Below are 21,046 nucleotides of genomic sequence, written 5' to 3'. Positions count from 1 at the left end.
TGCTGGCTGCGGCCCCCAGGTCCAGGGCGCTGACTCTGGCCAGCTCTCGGCTCCAACCTTTACAGGAACGCTGGGGCTGAGAAAATCAACTGTGTTAATAGGCAAAGCTCTCCACTGGAGATGCTACCCTAAAAGAAAACCCTACGTAAAACCCTTAAAGTGGCGAGCTCTGTAGTCTTTCTTTTGTTACAAGACTCACACTTTTGTCCGGAGTTTGGGGCTTTCAAACCACACAAGGTTTTATGTGATCGTTATACAATCCCTTCTTTTCCCAAAGGCAGGATAGTAAGGATTAAGTTTGACTACTGAAGACAGCTTTGTTGTAAATGGTCTCTAATGTCACAAAAGTCGCTTGGAAAGAGAGGCTTATTAAACAACTTTCTTGGGTTGCAAATCATGGGAAGCAATCACATGTCGTGTTCATTTGTTTAACCTGAAAGGTATCCATTTGTATGTTTAAAGTAATGATGCAAATGAACACAGTTCCCAGTACCCACAAGAAAGCTGGCTTATCTTAAAGGACATCCGGGGAGGCCAGTGAAGAAATCAGAGTGAAGTTGAGCATAGGCTCCTGGGGTTTTCCACCTCTTTTGTAAAAAGTCATTCATGGGAACCTGTGTCGGGAGAAGAGTGCATATGACTTATTAATCTGAGGTTGGAAAACCCCAAAGGAACCTCACCCATCTAGTGCAATGCTGTCATCCTACAAACAGAGAGGTCAGGTGGATTGCACAGTGAGACCGCATCCCAAGTCTCCTGACCCCGTGTTCTTTACACACCAGGAGAGCCCCCTGATTGGGAGCCATCCTTGTGTTGCTTAACCAACAGGAAGTGCATGTAGGTGAGGATCAGGTGTGATGGGACAACGGAATGAGGCATAGGGGACTTTCGAGAAAACGTTTCCAATTTTTGAAAATTATCATCAAGAAGGAAAGAACTTACCAGCAAGTGCAGGGAATGCAGCTTTTAGTTCTGCTCACGGGGGAGTTCGAGGTACCACATTCTTGAGTCTTAGTCTTTGGCTGGGCAGGGGTGGTGGCCTTTCCTCTGTCCCTCTTGGCCCCAAGACCCCCATCTGGCTCCTCTCCCTGGAGCCCCTGTGAAGGCAGCTGCAGCATCTCTCAGCCTCCCCAGCAGGGAGTCCTGCTAAGCAGAGCCAGGTGTGTGCGTCTCCCCTGGATGCTGTACTCTCCCTTCTCTTTCTCACCCATCTTTCCCAACGCCACATAATCCACCTAACCAGTCACCAAGATGGTCTTTCTTTCCTGGGGTGGGAATCAGACATGCTAACAATAACTTAGGAATTCACATTAAAATACTAGTCAGATAAAAGGAAAAGTAGGATTTAGGTATTAATTGTAAAACTACATCACAGTACACTTGTTAGGGTATCAGTAAGCATCTCGATTCAATGTTTGCGTTATTTTCTCTTTTCAGTTCTTCTGGGATCCCAGTTCTGATTGGGTCCTGGTAGTAACAGATTATAAGAGGACAGGTGTATTCTTGTCATTAATGTTTACTACCCACGTGTACATGCCCTACATAGAGTAAGTACTATAAAGATCCTTTAGAGATGATGATTTTGAGGATTAGAGAAGTTGAATAAACTTCCTAAAGTTTCACAGTGAGCTAATAGAAAAGACCAGAACAAACAGCAAAGGTGCTTCACTTCGCCTGCCATGCATCTTAACTTAAATGCTTATGGCTGTCTGGAGCAGCGTTGAGGAGGATTCTGAGGCTGTGTCCAGGCTCACTGGAGAAAAAGTGCATTAATTTGATCACCATGCTGTACCCAGGGCCTAGTTCTCTTCCATGAGCAGCCGTTCAAACACGTCTCAGCCGAGGTGTGGCCTGGGGGCTGGGGGCCTTGGGAGGATCCACAATGTGGCCCACGGAGAGTCACCAGGGCTCTTCACAAAGCAAACACTGCTGAGGTCCTCTGAGTGAACTTTCATTGACGACGTTGGTGTGTTGGGAAAGGCAAGTCCCAAGTGCCGATGTATGAATTTTGGCCGAATCCCAACAGAGGAGTCGTACATCCTGGGAAGGCAAAGATTCTGCTCCCATTAAGACAATGGAACCTTGGAGGCCCATAGCATGGTGGTTCAGAACACGTGGGCCTGGGGTTGCCAAGGGGTGTGTGACCTCCCTGAAAGTTCAAGGGATGATTCCACCCGCCGGGGTCCTTAGTCAATCAGGTTGGATAGAATGCGTATTGTTTCCTAGAGCTGCTGTGGGAAGTACCACAACTGGTGGCTTGAAACAACAGACGTGTACTGGAGTTCACAGTTCTGGAGGCCGGAAGTCTGACATCAGCGTGTCCACAGGGCTATGTGCTCCACGTGGAGGCTCTAGGGAAGAACGTGTCCCATGCCTCTCTTCCAGCTTCTGGTGGTACCAGGTGTTCCTTCGCTTGCAGAAGGATCACTCCCATTCTCCATCGGCACACGGAGTTCTCCCCGTGGTCTCTGTCTTCTCGTGGCCTTCTGCTTGTAAGGACGTGAGTCATATTGGATTAGGAGCCCACCCTAATGACCTTATTTTAACCCGTTGCCTCTGTAAAAAGACCCTATCTCCAAATAAGATCACATTCAGAGTACTGGGGGCTAGGATATCAGCGTATCTCTTTTGTGGGACATAATTCAACCCATAATAATGTCCACACAACACCAAGCAGTGCCAGGCACGCGTGTGCTCACTGAACAGCCACTGAGACTGGGCGAGTCTAGGTCTTGGTGATCAGGCAGCACCTGAGGGGCCATGGATGGTGACAGACCCGTCACAAGCACTAGAGGCTAACCCCAGGACCCTTTGCTGTACATAGATTCCAGATGTTGTCCTGCTGAGCGAGCTCTGCGTGGTCTCTGCCCTCCGGGAGCGGCCGCAGGGAGAGTGGCAGGTGCTCTGGGCTCGCAGCCTCCCCAGAGCGGGAACCAGCAACAAGGTTACTGGGTGCACCAGACGCCGATCCTCCAGACCCGCCCTCGCCTCCACACCTGCCCTGGTACAGGGCAGACGGCGCTCGCCAAGTGCTACGGTGCTGACAGTTGGTAAACAGAGGGACAGAGCCCGAGGGGCGTTGGCGGGAAGCGCGCGGCCCAGCTCGTGCGGGTAGGAAGGGCTTGCAAAGGAGCGCCGGGCCCTGGCGGCAAGGCCGGAGAGGGCCGGCCCGGGTGCCTGCAGGAGCCGGGCCAGGCAGCGCCACACGTCCAACGAGCCTGCGCAGAGCGGGGTCGACCCCGGCGCCGCCGCACTGGGCATGCTCCGACCTGGGCGAGCGCGCGCCGGCGGGGAGGCGGTGCCCATCCTCGGCCCCGCCCCACCAGTCTAGGCCCCGCCCCCGCGCGTCTGGCCCCGCGGCCCTCACGTCCAGGTCCCGTCCCACTCTGGGCCCCGCCCCGCCCCCGTGGGCCCCGCCCCGCCCCCGAACCTCGGTCCGGCCCCGCCTCTGCGTCTCCCGGCCGCGCTTCCGCCACGTCCCGGTGCGTGTGGGCCCCGGGAGCGTTACGTCAGGCCCCGCCCACAAACCTCGGCCCCGCCCCCGCGCCACGGACTTGCCCGGGCTTCACGCGCTCACTCAGCGCGTCTCTGCGCTCGCAGCTCCTCTCGGTCGGCGGTTTGGGAAGCGCGGTGAGTGTCTGGGTTGCCTTCCTCCCGCCAAAGTTCGGGGCTCTCCCTGGGGAGAGCAGGCGTCTGGAGCCCTTGGGGCATTCCAGCCCCCAGTGGTCTTACGAGCGCTCCCCGTCCCGCCTTGCCATCGTGGTGGGGCCCGCTCTCACCACCCCCCAGCTGACCTTTGTGGGTCCCAGGTGTGACCAGGTATGCCCAGGTGTAGCCAGCCTTCTCCCAGCCTGGGGTTCCTCGGCCAAGTTGGATGACAGTGGCCTGGCCTGGGAGTTGTGGCCGCTTCCGCCGAACCTCTAGTTGGTCAACACCTTCGACGCCCTCCTGCCCGCCCTCCTGCCTTGCACTGCCGACCAGCCCCAAGGGGGCCTCTCCTCTGCCTTCTGTTTCCAGGAAGCTTCCAGAAGGCCGTAGTCCGGGCCTGCCTTGCAGCAGGCCCTTGTGCAGAACCCCCCATGGCCTCTTGTTTGAGACAGGGTGAGAGGAGGGCCGCGTTCTGGCGTCCTCATCTGATGTTGGTATACATTACGCCCTAATCGCGTTCGTAAACAGCAACACGTAACCAGGTGGAGTGTGAGAGCCACTTACCCTGGGCGCCGGAATTCCCAAGTCGGTGATAACGCTGTAGAGCAGTTCTAAGCGGTATTCCTCACTCCCTGGGCTCATCGTTTGCTGAATCTCAGAATGGTGTTTGCTCTCCGTGCCTCAACTCAGTAGCTGACCTTGTTCTGGAAGCACATTTTGTATATGTGAGCACAGCTTTTGCTTGGTTGAGTGGATGGTCATCAAGCAGGGGGGGACTGATTTGTCCGGAGACGGGACACCGCGGCTGTTAGCAGCGGAACACGAAGCTGGGGAACACGAAGTGCTAAGGATTAGACTGGCCGTGTAACTATGAGCCCTTCCAGTAGCTAAGCCAGGCCCTCCTCTTCATCTCCCCATCCCGAGACGTGATGAGGAGGGGGTGTGTTGCTTTCATGAGTCCCCAGTGGAGAAAACACTCAGGTGAAAAGGACACAGGGAAGCTTAGCCCGCCATGGGGGTCAACAACTTTAAGAAAATGATGTCAGGGCCGCCCTTTGCATTCCATCCCCCACCGCCAGCTGGTGGTTAATATCGAGTTAACTCGGACCTTGTCCCATGAGGCAGTTCACGCCAGGTGCGCCCTTGCTCAGGTCCAGAGCCTGCAAGTTGCAAAGGAGAGCTGGCCTAGCGCTGGTAGGCGTTTCAGTTCTGCTTGGGTTCTTGTTTTGAGTTAGGATTTGAGTGGGAGAGTGGTGTCTGTGACAGTCTGGGGCTGGGGGAACCAGGCCTCAAGGGCAGAGCTACACTAAGGTACTTTTCTAGGTGAACATTCTTTTCATTAAATCTGTATTACACAAACTAGATTTAACTAATGTCATTAGACGCTGCTTTAAAAAGGCCACGCTGTTGGAGAGCAAGGTTTAAAGAAATAAAGCCCCAGGTGTGGCCACAGTGGTTAACATCTTACTCTTGTTCAGCTGCGGTGGTTCTTAAACCTTTCTTTTCCTCTCTGTTTTGGTCTTGCTTGGATTATCCGTCGAGCTTCACCTGGGCCTTATCTTCCACTCAGACCTGCTCTTCCATGGTTTCCCTTACAGATGTCTCACTCAGGGACCATCCATCCTTCCTTCAGGGAAGGAGGCGGAAGGAGGGCCTGAGGAAGAACGTGACTTCCCTCGCGTTTCTGTGGACTTTCTCCTCCAGGCCTCTTCTCTTCCTTTCTCAGGAACCCCAAACAGTTTACTCGTCTTCGTATTTTTTAATAAAATAAACTTACTGAATTGCCTTTATTCTTATTTTGCAGAGGACAAACATTTAGAAGCCAGTGATTCAAACCAAGACTGTTGTATTTCAACTCCCCTTTTTTGGATATCAATGCCCTTTTCAGTTTTGTTGTATATTCTCCTTGGTAGGAAAAGAAGGAAGCAAAACAGTGATTTCTGAATTCTCTTTTCCCATAGTCATCTGTTAACATTATTGCCAGGTTTGTTTTCACACTTCGCTCTGACCCCACCTACCTCCATGGCCCCAGGGTGAAGTTCCTCTTCTAGACCCACTTCCCTTGAGGTTTTTGACATCCTTTGTCGTCTCTGAGGCCCCTGGTCCCTGAAAGGCCCTGAGCTCCTTTGGCTCCTGTCACGATCCTCCCTGACCCTCTGTTTCCTGGGTAGTTTCTGAAAGAGGTTGGGTCTTATCAGAGAATATTATTTAAAGGAAACCTGAAGATTTAAACATCGAAGACATATTAACTATAATATAATATTACCATTGGGTGAGAGTGGCCTTTTCATAAATGAACCAATCCATTGCCCATTCTTGGTTTGAAAGTGTGTGTGGTTTATCTGGGAAGGGGAAGGAGTTTTGACTGTGCAGGATGGCTAGTTTCCCCTTGCTTGACATCAACTTTCCCATCCCGTTAGCTCTGGAGGCCTTTCTTGGGCATAGGTAGATGAAAGTTGGGCCTCCACTGTTAGAGGCAAAATACTGCGAGATGTGTGTCCTGTGGCATTTGGGTAACTGCTGCATTATCTGCTGGTCAGTGGGAAGAAATAGTCTAGTTTTCTTTTAAATTTTCTTAAAAAAATTAACAGTAATAAAGAGCTTATCGAGGAGGGCCGCAGGGCTTGGGGAAACCATATAAAGAATATATGGTGGCTTCCCGGTGGCGCAGTGGTTAAGAATCCACCTGCCAATGCAAGGGACACGGGTTCGAGCCCTGGCCCCGGAAGATCCCACATGCCGCGGAGCAACTAAGCCCGTGCGCCACAACTACTGAGCCTGCGCTCTAGAGTCCGTGTGCCACAACTACTGAGCCTGAACTCTAGAGCCCGCAAGCCACAACTACTGAGCCCACATGCCACAACTACTGAAGCCTGCGCGCCTAGAGCCTGTGCTCTGCAGCAAGAGAAGCCAGGACAGTGAGAAAACCCGCGCACCACAACGAAGACCCGACACAGCCAAAAATAAATAAATAAATTTATTTAAAAAAAAAAGTATATGGGGTACAGTGAATGACCTACTCCTTTATATCACTGTTAAAATGAATTGCCTAAGAAGAGGAATAAATCATTTTTGTGACCTTTTGTAAACTTTGAAGGAATCAAAGTGGTTTTGGCAGATGTGGCTTACGTGTAAATTGGTCACAGACAGTGTCTTGCCAAAGTGCTCGAAATCCCTGGCAGTTAAGCCAGTCTGTGGCTGCCATCCTCCTGATGTCTGCTCCAGCTAAACAACTAAATAAATAGGCTGCCCCAGGGGCCACTGACACGGCAGTGACATCCTTGGCCACGTGCTAAATGCTGACACTTGTTTCTGATACCACAGGTTGTTTTCAGTTAGACTGGGGGCTTAGCAGAGGAGTGGGGGTCTCCAGGCCTCGTGTCCCCTTGTACCCTCCCACTCCCCAACCTGGAGTAAACTCATTTGGCCTGTGATGCAGCTGTGATAAAAACCAGTTAAAAATTCTACAGAAACATTTTCTTAGGGTTGTTAAATTTGTCATGTGTGTATGTGTGTAACTGTGAAAGGAATTGTGAGAGAGCTATAAACGCCTAGTACGTTCATTCTATTACTTGGAAAATTTTCTCTTTAGAATAATTTCCTACCCGTAACACTTGTGAAGTCAGCAGAGTATCTAACCCAAGGTCTGTTGCCCATTCCCAGAAGTCTGCGGGTGAGACTGAATGTGCGGTCCACCAATGGCAGGACTCGTAAAAGCCGGCACTTGTCAAATCTATTTGTTTTTATTATAGACATCGATCTGCCAGTTGCAATAATGCATTTATGGACATTTTTCTGCAAGCACAGCGCTGGTGGCAGTTTTAACTGACAAATTGAGTCATATGGATACTAGTTTAGAAAACTCTCACCTTATTGACAGATTGGGCAATTCCAGCCCTGGATGTTCAGAGGTTTCTAGATGGATGGAAAGAGTGAATTGAATCTCAGGGCAAAATATGGGATGGGACATTTTAATGTTGAACTTTAATAAATAACTGGTAGTTGTTTCTCATTTGTTTTTACCCCCCCAAAAAGGACTAAAAGTAGGGGCCGAGGGTGTCCCCTTCAGATCTGGCCCACTTGTCGGTGTTATAAGTAAGAGCCACCACTGACAAGCGGGCCCCGTTGCTCTCCTTGAAGTGGGATACTCGTGAGCTATAGCAGAACAGTTTCTCAAAAGGTGGTCTGAACCTTGCTGGTGTCAGAATTACTGAGTGTGCTGGTTAAAAAGGAAGATTATAGGGCCCCTTGCCAGACCTACTGGGTCAGAACCCGGGGACCTGTGTCTTTGCAAGCACCCCAGGGGACCCTAATGTTTGAGCATCTCCAGGGCAGGCTTAGGGTTGCCTGAGAAGAGCTCTCCAACCCACACAAGCTCCGAGTTCCCCTCCCACGTGGGTCCATCCTCAGCCGGCATTGTTCTAAGTTGCCTGTGCTTATGGATGTGTGTATGGTTTTGTAACTCCTCAGAGACACGTGAATCTCTTCGAATTGCAAACCTGACATGTTATCCCCGCGTTATAGTTTTCGGTCTTGTGGTTATGACAGAACATGCAGATGTTACCAAAACTTTGGCGTTAGTTTTACAAACAAACGTTAAACATGGACAGCCGTATTATATTTCACGCCCATCTTTCCCTTTGAATGGCTGGTCTTGCTTTTTCTCTCTCTGGGTAGAAGCATTTTCATGGTGTCAGGTAAGGGTTAACTTTCATATATGCAACCAGATACATTTTGGGGAAGCTGAACTGAGATTTTATTTATGAAGTGCCAGTTGTGGGAGGGATTCTGCTGATGCCATTTACTAGCTGAGTGGTTTGGGCAGCTGTGAAGCCCCTGGCTGCCTCCTCCGCTGTGGGATGGCAGTGATCACATTTACTCTGTCTACCTGGATGAACACGAGCACAGAAAGTAATAGATGACTGTTTTGTGGAGTACGAAGCACTGCCTAGATAGAAATTTTAATGTGGAGCCGTAGTCTCCTAGAAGGATGGGACTAACTGGGAAAAGGGTGAGGAGCTAAGCAGAATCCTTGTTTTCCCTCCAGTACCGTCAGTATCCGTGTTTCTCTTCAGTCCAATCAGCATCCTTGTTTTCCCCTCATCCAATTGGCATCCTTGTCCCTATACCCCACCCCATCCAATCAGCACCCTAGTTTTACAGATTTACACTGTCCACGCCCTCATTTGGGGTGCTATACGCAGGGTTGAGGTTCCAGCCTCTGGGAACAAGACTGACTCAGTTTGGACCTGGCTCCATAATTACTATCTGTGACCTTGAGTGAAGTCACTTAGCCTTTACCGAGCCTTCGTTTCTCCAAAAATCAGGAAAACGGCATTGCTGTTCACAGGGCTATTGTGAGCTATTGGGAGAGAATCCCATTTGGGGAATCGACCCGGCCCCCCCCACCCATGGTGAGCCCTAAATAATAATAATAATAGTTGACATTTGTTAACTCAGTCACAAAACTGTTTCTGGTGGAGGCAAGACTAGAGACGGGGTCTCAGCTGGACTCCACCTCCCGTGACTGTGATTCCGTGTGGCCGCGGACCTTCATTTGGTCTGGAGCATCGTGAAGCCTAGGGCTGATTTGCCAGGTCTCTAAAACTCCTTTTGTCTCTAAGGAGGTGCTTTGCCCAGCTGCCCGTTTCTAGTTTTTTACAGTGGATGATTTGGGAGCCACTGAAGTGGCTGGTCTCAAGGAGCTTCCCGCTCAGGTGGCAGAGTTCTGTGTCCAGGTGTGCCATGCTGATGGCCAGCTTGTGCTGTGTGGGCCTAGAGCGGGCACGTAGGCTTAGCACGTGTGTGTTCCCAGCGGGCGTGGCTGGCCTGGCCCCGACAGCCCCGAGTCACTTGTCTCTGGGAGGCTTGACCTTAATCGTCGGTTAAATTGAAAGAACTTCCTGGAAGACCAGACACCGAATCCGACACTCTGGCAGTGGCCGGGAACCAGCAGCGACACCAGCATATGACATTGTTTTCCTGTGTGAGAGAAAGTCACAGTAGTGAGGGGTAACATGGTCCATTAGGTGAGCTTTGTCAGAATTAGAAGATCTGCAGTAATTTTTGTGTGTATGTGGAACTGGGCCTTATTTTTGGGTCTCTACCCTCATATCACTCAGGTTCAGCCTGGTAGAGTTACATTGCAGGAGATTCTGGTCAGTACAGTAATGATACTGCTGATACTAACATTTATTGAAGGCCTTGCTGGAGGCTTTACCCAGTCTGTCCTAGGGAATTCTCGAGGTCACCTGCTGAGGGGGACACTCAGGGTCTTTGTTTGCATGTGAGGAGGCCGCCTGGGAGTGAGCGACCTGCACAAACCACTGGGGTAGGAGTTTTCAGCCTGGGTTTATTTGTCACTAGCGCCGGCTTTCCCCACGCACCGTGCGCGCCACCTTTGGTGGGGAGGCAGGGACACTGTCAGAAGTCCTGTTGGGGACGAGAAGTGGCGTAAAGAAATGCATTACCTGTATGTTCGGTTGTGCTTTCTGGACACCAGTGTGGGCGAGCATGGTCCTCTGCATCGCGGGAAAAGCAGCGCACCCAAGCCTGTCCCTGGCTGAAGGGGCCCCGCCCCCTCCCGGTGTGCAGCCTGCCCCAGGGGAGGGCCGAGTGCAGGGGGCGCGGTGCCGGCGACGCTGTCCCGTGTGTGGTGGCCCTTCGTGCAGGCGGCCGGGACGCCCCGTGCCTCGCTGGGGGCGGCAGGTTGGTGATGCGGGTACTGGAGGAGGGGCGTCCGCGTGCTGGGCTCTGTTTTAGGACCTGAGCCACAGCCCTCGCCGGGTCCCTGCCACCTGCTCCTGTCACGGTGGGAGGGCTGGGCGGAGCACCTGTGCAGAGGTGGTAAGGCTTCTCCAAGGGGCCTGAGTAGCCGGAGTGTGGACGCCAGGATGCGGCTCCGGTGGGGCGTTGGGATGTGTGAGGGTCCAGGCAGGAAGGCTGCAGACCCCGAGTGCTGCGCTGGGGAGCTCGGTGGGCGGAGGACAGCGGGCCGTGAGCACTTCCTGTGCCCGCCGCCTCGGCTGACCTGACGCGGGGCTGGGGGACGGGGAGGAAGGCCGAGAGGCAGATGGCAGGTGGCAGCCCGGCTGAGCAGTCGCACCGGGGAAGGTGCTGTCACGGGGGGCTGCAGTCCATCCGGGGGGCTTTCTGGTGGGGAGCAGGGGGGTGAGGGCGGGAGGGGGCAGTTCGGGGAGAGGCCTGAGTTAGGGACCCCCTCTGTGAATGAGAAAGGAGCCCGGGTCTGCTCTGTGGGCCTTTTATTTCCGTGAAAGCAGTCCTCCGGGAAGGTCTGGGGGGAGGCCTGGCTGTGGAGCGGGAGTCGTCCCTTTCTGCCGGGCCTGGCATTTGGGTTCTGAAGCGGGGAGCCTGGCTCGTGGCACCGCTTCTCTCAGGCGGAAGTGGCAGCGGGGGGAGCGAGGCTCAGGAGCAGGCCCCCCGCCCCCAGCCCACGCTCAGGATCTTTACGGTAAAACCGTCAGGTTTGGGGGCGCAGGCACATCACAATGCGCGTTACCAGTAAAGCGCGTGCCGCTTCTGCTCAGATGCACACCTCGGAACACTGGACTGGCCGAGCGATGGCGAGCCCGCCTTGAGGGGCGAGAGGCGGCGGCTGGGGAGGGAGGCCCTGGTGGTCCCCGATGGTCCCGGGGGCCGGGGGACAGGCGCTGCCCTGCGACATGCCCACTGCCGGACTCGCCCCGAAGTGTCCATGTGCGGTGCTTGTTGCCTGGCTTCACCGTGACAGCAGGGACGGTGCTGGGGGGACCGGGAACTGGAGGAGAACGTGTGATCCTGAGCGGGCGTCCCAGGAGTGGGCGGCGACCCTTCCCTGTGAGCCTTTTCACACTCCGGTGGAAGTTCCTAGAATAAAGGGCGAGGCACAGAAATGATGTATTTCCAAAAGTTGGTGAATTTAGCCAGCTATCCCACGAAAAGCCCCTGTGTGCTATTCTTTATTGTGCAGAAGAATCTGTTTCTGTCACCATTGTGTTATCATCAGATTAAGCTGTCGAGTCAGATGGATGGCCAGTCGAGGCGGCCGCTTGCTGATTGCCAGGCCTGAACCGACGTGGGACCATCAGCCTGCAGGCCGCTCTGGGGCAGGTGCTGGTGGGGAGGCGGCCAGCCCGCGGGGCGGGGCCGGTCACCAGAGGGAGGCCGCGCCAGGCAGGTGGCTTTCGAAATTTGTTGCAGGAACCATTACTTAGAACCAAAATGCCGGTTCTAACATTAAGTAAATATCCCTAAAATTCAACAGTCTCCACCCTCTTGGCCACGATCAGCCACCGTTGTGGTCGCCTTCTGCCCCCAGGAGGACAGGCTCCCAGAGGGCAGTGCGTTCTGTCTGTGCTGGGTGGCCAGCAGTTTGCTGGGACGCAGGACTTTCAGGGCGGACGCTGGGGGGTCCAGGCAAGCCGGGTGGTTGGTTCCGCCCAGACATGCTCAGTCCTGGGTCGGGGGTGACATCCTCGCTGTCGCCCCACCACTAGCTGGGATGCGCTTGGGCCCTGAGTCACAATCTCTAGTTTTCCCTTTCTTTTTTTCCCTACGGAAGTATGGGCTTTAAAGACTTTCTCTTAGATTTTTTTTTAATTTGTCTATTTTTGCCCTGAGTGTAATGAGAACGTTTCCCAGAGCCTCTGTTATTTCCCTCTGGACTGAGTTCCCCGTTGCTGTCCTCGTAGCATTCTCCGGACTGTTTGTCAGGCCAGAAAAGCCTCCAAAGGTTATGGTTCTGATTTCCTCAGTGATTTTCTCTTCTGTACGTTGAGGTTTCTTGCTCGGAAACCTTCTTTGGGCCTGAGGTGCTTTTACTCTTTGCCACTGACTATCATGACGATCCAGGCAAGATGGATTCTGGGAGAGGTTAGTTAGATATTCTTTTGTATTGTCCAGAAATAAGTGTTTCCAGTGGTTTCAGACTCGGACGCAGCTATTTGATGTGCTTCAGTCATGCCCTGGCATTCACGTGGCAACTCCCAACTACTTACTGGAAATCCGTGTCGTGGCTGCACGGGTGCCTGCTCTGTTGTGATGGTCGGGTGCTCGCTGCTCCCCTGCGCTTGGTCAGCAGGACTCAGAACGGCGGGGCACTGCCTCCAGGCCGCCCGGAGCTTACCTCGTCTGGAGGGTCACCTGTTGGAGACCGCGTACCTTCTCTGCATGGGGCCAGGCCAGCTCTGTTCAGCTCTCGGATTCGAGGCTGCCTCTTGGGGTGCAGAACAAAGTCCATGCGGGCTCTGGGTTTAGACGGTGAGGTGAGGACTTTCCCGTCTCATATCCGTCCGCAGCTGATGGAGGAGCTGCCTGGCTCTAGCCTCAGCGACCTGGGTTGCTTTCGCCTCGTGCGCCCCACGCAGTCTCCCTGCTCTGTCCCTGAGGAGTGCCTACGCCACCCTCAGGGGTGCTGTAAGCTCAGCGCTCAGGCAGACACAAGCGAGAGCGTGCCCCTTCCTCCTCCTCCTGTTGCAGGCAGGGGTCTAGAGGCGCTCCAGGGTGACCCCTCTTTCCTACCCAGGTCCCGAATGAAATGAGCCTGTGAGGCTCATGTTGACGCCACTTTCAGCCCCACGGCCCTCCACATTTGTTCCGGCACCTTCTCTAGATACCTGAGCATCAGCGCTTCGCTCTCAGAGGCCCCAGAGCACCCCCTACTCTCACCTAGGGATCCTTCTCTGATTGAGCCCGAACATAGACACTCTCTGCTCCCAAGCTCTCTCTGAATCCTTCTTCTGTTTCAGCCCTCTTGGAGCCTCTTCAGCCCCCATGAAGTCTCCTCACACTTACACTCGGGTTTCTGCTTTACTTGTATTGTTTTTGTCTCTTCATGCTGGCTTTCTGTATTGGAAGCTCTCCAAGGCCTGGTGTGGGGCTCACACCTGATGGAAGGCCCAGCGAAGGCTGCAGGACGCAGGTTGCTGTGGACTGAACGTGTCCCCTGAAATTCATATGTTGAAGCCTAACCCCCAATGTGACTATATTTGGAGATGGGGCCTTTAGAAGGTAATTAAGCATAAATGAGGTTTTAAGGTGGGGCCCTAATCCACCTGAGGGTTGGTGGCCTTATAAGAAAAGGAGGGCGAGATCTTTAGCGTGTGAAGGCACAGGAAGCAGGCGGCTGCCTGCAAGCTGGGAAGAGAGGCCTCCCCAGAAACCCAATCAGCTGGAACCTTGGTCTTGGACTAGCCAGCCTCCAGAGCGGTGAGAAAATTAATTTCTGTCCTTTAAGCCATTTGGTGTGTGATATTCTCTTATAGCAACCCAAACTGACCAATAGAAGGTGAGGTGCAGACTAAAGTTATTTCAGAAGCACAAAGCTCAGGAGGGGTTTATGTATGAAGTTGGAATTTGGAGATAAAGATAACTTTGTAATCAGACAGTGCTCAAAAATAGCACTGTTCTCAGGTTTAGCTCTTAGCACCCCAAAAGCTGTATAGAGTAAACGAAAACAGAAAGAATAGAAACCTAAGTCTTATTACCAGGGTCCTCAGAGGTTGCAGGAAGGAGATTTGGCAGGTGGGCCAAGAGACACCCAGAGGGCCAGGGCACCATAGACAGGCCTGGTGTTGTCCTGGCCCTGGGTGGACATGTGCTAGAAAGCTGTTGAGGCTCCAGGCCCTGGGGGAAATGGGGAGGTGGGGAGGAGATGTGGGCCTGAGTAAATACTGGCGGACGGGGCTTCTTACGCATGAGGAGGGGTTACAGAGCCAGCCTGTAGCCTCCGCTTGTCGGCTGGGAGTTTCTGTTGGTTGGTTGATTCCTTTTTTTTTTTTTTTTCCTCTTGATACTGGTCAGTTCATTCTCTAGTCCTTTCTGGATCAAGGAGCAGCATGGGGTCATTTGTTGGACACTAGCACGAACTCTAAGTACTGTGCAGTTTGCTACTTTTCATGTTAAGGTGTCTCTGAGGATTTTTGGATGTCTCTCTTGAGTTGGGGACTTAGCAAGACACTTCTCACTGGAAGCTTGCTGGCCCACACTTGCACCAAGTTGGCCTGCATTACATCTGTGGCCACTGATTGGGAGACATAATAAAGACAGGAGATTTAAATTTACTTCTGCCCAAGTCACCGATTCGCCACGTGTCGCGCTTTGTATTGTACCTCTGCAGAGTATATCAAATACGTGGGTATTTTTGGGATTGTTGCAAAGAAAACTCAAGTTGTAAACTTTTACCTAATGGATCTTGCCATTCCTGAGCTCTGACCCTCTGTGCCCTTACCGTGTGGCCAGCACCGTGCCCCTAGAATCCGCTTTGGGGGACCCAGCAGTGGCAGGGAGGGGTGCTGTGGTCCAGGCAGGAGAGGCTGGAGTCCTGGGTGAGGCTGTGTGCTGTGCTTTGTATCGTGCTGTTAACATTTGAAATGTGGATTTGTATTCTGTTATGTTTTATTTATTTGTTTATCAGCATAGCTATGTTTGTTTAATTCCATACTGAGAGTCTAAGAATATGATTAATCTTGAGGCCCATTTTATAATGTAATTATTAGTGATTGATTCTGTTTATCCTTGAAATCAATAAGAGGGGCGTAATGGTGCGTTGTGCAGTTGGGCTCTATTTCTTATATTTTAGTAAACGTGATTCTGTGACAACAGAAGTATTGGTTTGTTACCAGAATGGATTTGATGAATCTCAAGCATGAGATTAGTTTTATATAATTATTGTGGTGTGTTGTGTTCCTTACATGACCTATGTTAATGTGGCAAGTGCCACTAAGGTCTCCCACCACCAGTGGTCAGGGTGGGGATGTGCAGTAATTGATCTTCCTGGGAGCGCTGCTGTAATGTGAAAACAATTCAGGCTGTTTGAAGTATATTTTACAAGTGTGCACTGGGCCTTTGGGATGTTATATTGAAAAACCCAATTGTACAGTTACCATGGGAACCCAATTAGAATAGATTGCTTGATTTTTTTGGGGGGGTGGGCGGGGGTGTCTTTAATCTTGACCAAAAATCTAATGTGTTTTAAATGTTTTCATATTCCTACACTGACTTGCTACACCAAAGGATTATTTCTTCCCCCTACCCTTGTTTCCAGCTTTAAGCTGAAATAGTGATAAGTTCTCTAGGGTGGTTTATGAGGAAGTCTCCTGGAGAGATTTAATCAGATTTGTGTGGAAAATTTTGTGCAGGTCATGGTAGAGGTGGTAGCGAGCATTTATTGTAAAAAGATGGGAAAGTGGGTGCTTTCCTGCGACAGCACATGGGGCCCTCATGTCCCTCTGGTTGTGCTCTGGATGCCAGATGGGGACACAGGCGTGCACCTCTGTTCTTCCCCAGCTTTGCGGGTGTGGGATTGGGTCCTGAGAGGCCCTGGGTTTCCGGGGTGGAGATAGCAGGCGGGGTAGGGCAGGGCGAGGTCTCAGGACTCTTCCCTCCACGCCTGTGTTCCTTTCACTGTTTGGGCTCAGAGACTTTTTGCGCTCTTAAAACTTATTAGAGATTCCAGAGTCATATGTCAAAACCACATTGAAAGTTAACATTGAAAATTTTAAAAATATTTATTCATTTAAGCAACAGTAAACATTTTAATACAAATGATACGTTTTAAATGAGAAGTAACTATATTTTACATAAAAAAACAATTAGTGAGTGAGTGGTATTGGTTTACCTTTTTTAAAACATTTTAAATGACCGGATGAGTAGAAGGCAGCTAGATTCTCGTATCTGCTTTTGAGTTCAATCTATTGCAATAGGTTGTTTTCTGGCTTCACACCAATAAGTAACTGGAAAAGGGAGAGACATTTAATAGCCTTTTCAGCTAATTGTGGATATTCTTCTTTGACACCACATCAGAACTTGACAGGTGGTAGTTTCTTGAAGGTTCATGCAGTGTGGAATGTGAGCCCTGAGTGTGAACCTTCTGTCCTCCGTTACACGAAAATCCACTGTGTAGCTTGTCCTTTGATTTTTGTAACAGCATGCATTGGTCCTTTGGAAAATTTTGGTTTGCTGAATTATACAGATCTTCCAAATGTTGACATGTTTCATAATACAGTATTAAAAATCTGTAATGTCACCACCTTTCTCCTTAGAAAAGTCTTAGGACTGGGGGTTGTCAAGCCATGCTGGTGGATACAAGTTTCCCAAAGTTCTGGTCATCAGCTTGAAAGCTCTCATTTTATCATTAACAACAAATACTGCCAGTTGTGTTACAGTGACAGCCTCACTTTGCTTGTTTGTTTATTTTTTAATGCGGTACGGATTTACTCTCGGTCAGACCAAGTCTAGCAGAGGCAGCCCGCGGCCGCACCACTCGGTGACTCAGGGGTCCAGTCCGTGCTGGACACGGCCATCACTGTTTGAGCTTGTCCGGAGGCAGCTCATCTCCTCTGTACCAGGTCCCCGTCCCTAACAGCCAAGTCCGATCAGTGGGTGGCTCCGGACAGGACATCTGGAAACCGGCAGGTGCCTCCCCTCGCCCTCGGGGCTGCCCTGCCGCTGGGCCAGCGCCGCCTTCCCCACCAGGCCTGGGAGGCCGGCACCCGGGGCCCAGGATTCTTCTGGGGGCCCCCGGACGTGTTTCAACTTCTCTTAAAATCAGAAGAAAACATGAACACAGCCGTCCCTTGGTTCCCGGGGTTGGGGGGAGTAGCTTCAGGTGCCCCGGCGGTACCCAGACCCCCTGTTTATTTTTGAGAAAATATCTGAGTAACCGTAGGTGATTAGTCATTCACACGTGTAAAGCTTTTGTCTCATGAAGGGGTCGCCAGTTCCTCTCAAATCTGTAATAATCATAAGAGTGCTCCCCGCACCCCCAGACAACCATCGTTCTTGCTTTGCGGCAGAAGTGCCCTGTTGTACTTCCCGTTTGGGCCCAGAAGGGTCGAGATTGAATAAAGGTCACAAGTTTGATTTTGATAGTTTCATCAGGACATTCTTAAATTGTTTTTTTTTTTTTTTTTAACGGGAGTTTATGGTGGGGAAGGATAGGACGATTCCCTGTACAGTTTGGTGCCACTGTCTCGGTTTTCGGCAGTTTTACTCACCGTTGCTTTTGTATCATTGTCTTTCACCAGTAAAGTGTGATGTTTGCTGTATGTTTTTGTAGGTGCCTCTTATCAGATTGAGGAAGTTCTTCTCTCTCATGTTATTGCTGTGGTGAATTATACTCACTGGTTTCCGTATGTTAAACCAACTTTGTATTCCTGGGTAACCCCACCTGGGCTTGATGTATTCTTATTTTCATGTATTGCTGGATTCAGTTTAATATTTTTGAGGATTTGTGTGTCTGGGCATAAGGGATATTGATCTGTAGGTTTCCTTTCTCCACATGTCTTTCTGGTTTGGTGTTAGGGCGATCCTACTCATAAAACAAGGCCTTTTATTTTCTGGAATAGTTTATGTAATATTAGTATTGTTTCCTCTTTAAATGTTTAACAGGTTTTACCAGTGAGGCCATTCTGGTGTGGAGTTTTCTATATGGGATGGATATTAACTATGAATTCAATTTCTTTAGTAGATAGAGCATTATTAAAGTCATTTATTTCTCCTTGAATGACTTTTGATAATTTGTGTTTTCCAAGGAATTTGGCCATTTCATCTAAGTTGTTGAATTTATTGTCTAAAGTTATTTTAATTTTCTTTAATTGTCCTTTTAATCTTTGTGGGACTTTAAATCATGCCTTTGTATTTATTGCTGATATTGGTGATCGTCTTTTCTTTTTTTCCCATAATTGGTCTGACTAGAGGTTTATCAATTTATTTTTCAAAGATCCAACTTTTGTTACCATTGATTTTTCTCTCTTTTTTGTCCATTTTACTGACTTCTGCTCTTATCTTTATTTTCCCTTCCTTCTGCTTACTTTGGGTTTAGTTTGCTTTTTTTGTAGTTTAAGGTGGAAGCTTGAGTCCTTTTGTCTTTCTCATATTAATATCCAGTGCTAAAAATTCTCTCTAAGCACTGCTTTGGCTGCATCCCACAGATTGCTGTGTTAGGTTTTCGTTTTCATTCAGTGTGATGTGTTTTCCAATTTCCCTTGTGATTTCTTCTTTAATGCATGGGTTATTTAGAAGTATGTCATTTCATTGCCAAATATTTGGGAACTTTACTGATACCACTCCATTATTGATCTCCAGTTTACTTACCTTGTGGTCAGAGGACATACTTCTTACGACTTCAGTCCTCCTAAGTTTATTGAGGGTTGTTTTATGGCCCAGAATGTGATCTATCTTGGTGAATGATTGTGTGCACTTGAAAAGAGTGTATATTCTGTGGCTTTTGTGTGGAGTGCTCTTGTAAATGGTAATTGGGTCAGGTTTGTTGCTAGTGATGTTCAAGTGGTGCTGTATGTTCTTATAGCTTTTCTGCTTCCCTGTTCTATAAATTACAAGAAAGGAGTGTTGAAATCCCCAACAATAACTGGAGATTTGTCTGTTTCCCCTTACATTCTCTCTTCTTGCCCCTTACATTCTCTGTTCTTGCTTCATCTGTTTCAAACTCTTTTATTAGGTGCATGCATATTTAGAATTTTTATGTCCTCTTGGTGAATTAACTCCTTTATTCTTTTTTTTTAAATTTATTTATTTTATTTATTTTTGGCTGTATTGGGTCTTCGTTTCTGTGCCTGTACTTTCTCTAGGTGCTACTCTTCGTTGCGGTGCGCAGGCTTCATGGGCTTCTCTTGTTGCGGAGCACAGGCTCTAGGTGCGTGGGCTTCAGTAGTTACGGCACGTGGGCTCTAGGGCCCAGGCTCAGTAGTTGTGGGGCATGGGCTTAGTTGCTCTGCGGCATGTGGGACCTTCCCGGACCAGGGCTCGAACCCGTGTCCCCTGCATTGGCTGGCAGATTCTTAACCACTGTGCCACCAGGGAAGCCCCAACCCCTTTATTCTTAATGGCCTTTAGTCTTAGTAATTTCCTTCTTTTGAAATTAGGTGTTTGATATTATGATAGCCACTCCAGCTTTCTGTTCATTACTGTTTCTATGGTAAATGTTTTCTCATTGTTTTACATTTTATCTGTTTTGTCTTTACACTTAACTCATGTTTCTTGTAGACAGCATACTAATCGTATGTGACAATGTCTTTTTAACACTTAAGTATTCAGACCATTTACATGTTATGTAATTATGAGTGTGGTTGGTTTCAAGTGCACCGTCATCATATTTGTTTTCTCTTTGTCCCGTTTGTTCTTTCACTCTTCTCCCCCCCGTTTTCCTGCCTTTATTCAGATTATTTGAATATATATATATATATTTTTTAATTTATTTATTTATTTTTAGCTGTGTTGGATCTTCGTTTCTGTGCGAGGGCTTTCTCTAGTTGCGGCAAGCGGGGGCCACTCTTCATCGCGGTGCGCGGGCCTCTCACTATCGCGGCCTCTCTTGTTGTGGAGCACAGGCTCCAGACGCGCAGGCTCAGTAGTTGTGGCTCACGGGCCCAGTTGCTCCGCGGCATGTGGGATCCTCCCAGACCAGGGCTCGAACCCGTGTCCCCTGCATTGGCAGGCAGACTCTCAACCACTGCGCCACCAGGGAAGCCCTGAATATATGTTTTAAATGATTTCAATTTACCATTTATCTACATTCTTGGCTGTCTCTCTCCGCTCTCTCTCTTTTACGTTGTTGCTCTGGGGTGTGTAATCATCATATTTAGCCCATCATAGGCTGCATTCACATCATGTAACTCACCGTCACATACAGTGTAAGAACTTTATATCCATATACTTCAATTTCTCTCATTCCATTTTTTTGTTATATTCGTTTAGTATGTTTTTTTCTACATGTTATAAACTCCAAAATATGCTTTTATTATTTTTGTTTTAGGCAGTCAGTTATCTTTTAAAGAGATTAAAAATAGGAAAAAACCCCAGCCTTTATATTTATTTGCATATTTACCATTTCTTATGCTCTTCATTCCTTTGTGTAAATCTGAATTTCCATCTGGTATCATTTTTTATGCCTAAGGAACTTGCACCAATGTTTCTCAGATGCAGGTTGGTTAGTATATTGTCTTTTTTTTGTGTGTGTGTGGTAAAAGGCTTTATTTCACTTTCATTCTTGAAAGATATTTTGCTACTTATAGAATTCTAGCTTGTCGTTTTCCCCGCTTTTCATGCTTTAAATGTGTTGATCCATTGTGTCCTGCCTTGCATGATTTCTGGTGATCAGTTTGCTGTTCTTAATTTTGTTCCTCTGTATGTAATCTTTCCTGCTCCACCCTCTTCTGACCACTTCTCAGGTTTTTTTCTTTATCACTTGTTTTCAGCAATTTGTTTATGATTTACCTTGGTTTAGTTTCCTTTATGTTTCTTCTGCTTTGATTTCATTGAGTTTCTTGCAACAGTGCATATAGGCTTTTCATCAGGTGTGAAAAAATAGTTCATATTTCTTCAAGTAATTTTTTGGCTTTTTCTGGAACGCCAATTGCATGTGTGTTAGACTGCTTAATAT

The 21,046-nt window shown here is 49.4% G+C and overlaps 1 protein-coding gene across 1 annotated transcript in view; it reads left to right on the top strand.

Moving 5' to 3' along the window:
* Window positions 1-3,549: 3,549 nt before the first annotated feature.
* The window catches only part of MGMT (O-6-methylguanine-DNA methyltransferase), a 283,867-nt gene continuing 266,370 nt past the window's right edge, over window positions 3,550-21,046 (top strand). Inside the window, exon 1 of the mRNA XM_059899678.1 lies at window positions 3,550-3,630. The gene's annotated coding sequence lies outside the window, so the exon portion shown is untranslated. The remainder of the gene's footprint in view (window positions 3,631-21,046) is intronic.

The sequence above is a fragment of the Balaenoptera ricei genome, chromosome 16 (genome assembly GCF_028023285.1).
Source record: "Balaenoptera ricei isolate mBalRic1 chromosome 16, mBalRic1.hap2, whole genome shotgun sequence".
Classification (NCBI taxonomy): domain Eukaryota; kingdom Metazoa; phylum Chordata; class Mammalia; order Artiodactyla; family Balaenopteridae; genus Balaenoptera; species Balaenoptera ricei.
The sequence above is the reverse complement of the archived record's forward strand: the minus strand, read 5'-3'. Positions and strand labels throughout refer to the sequence as shown.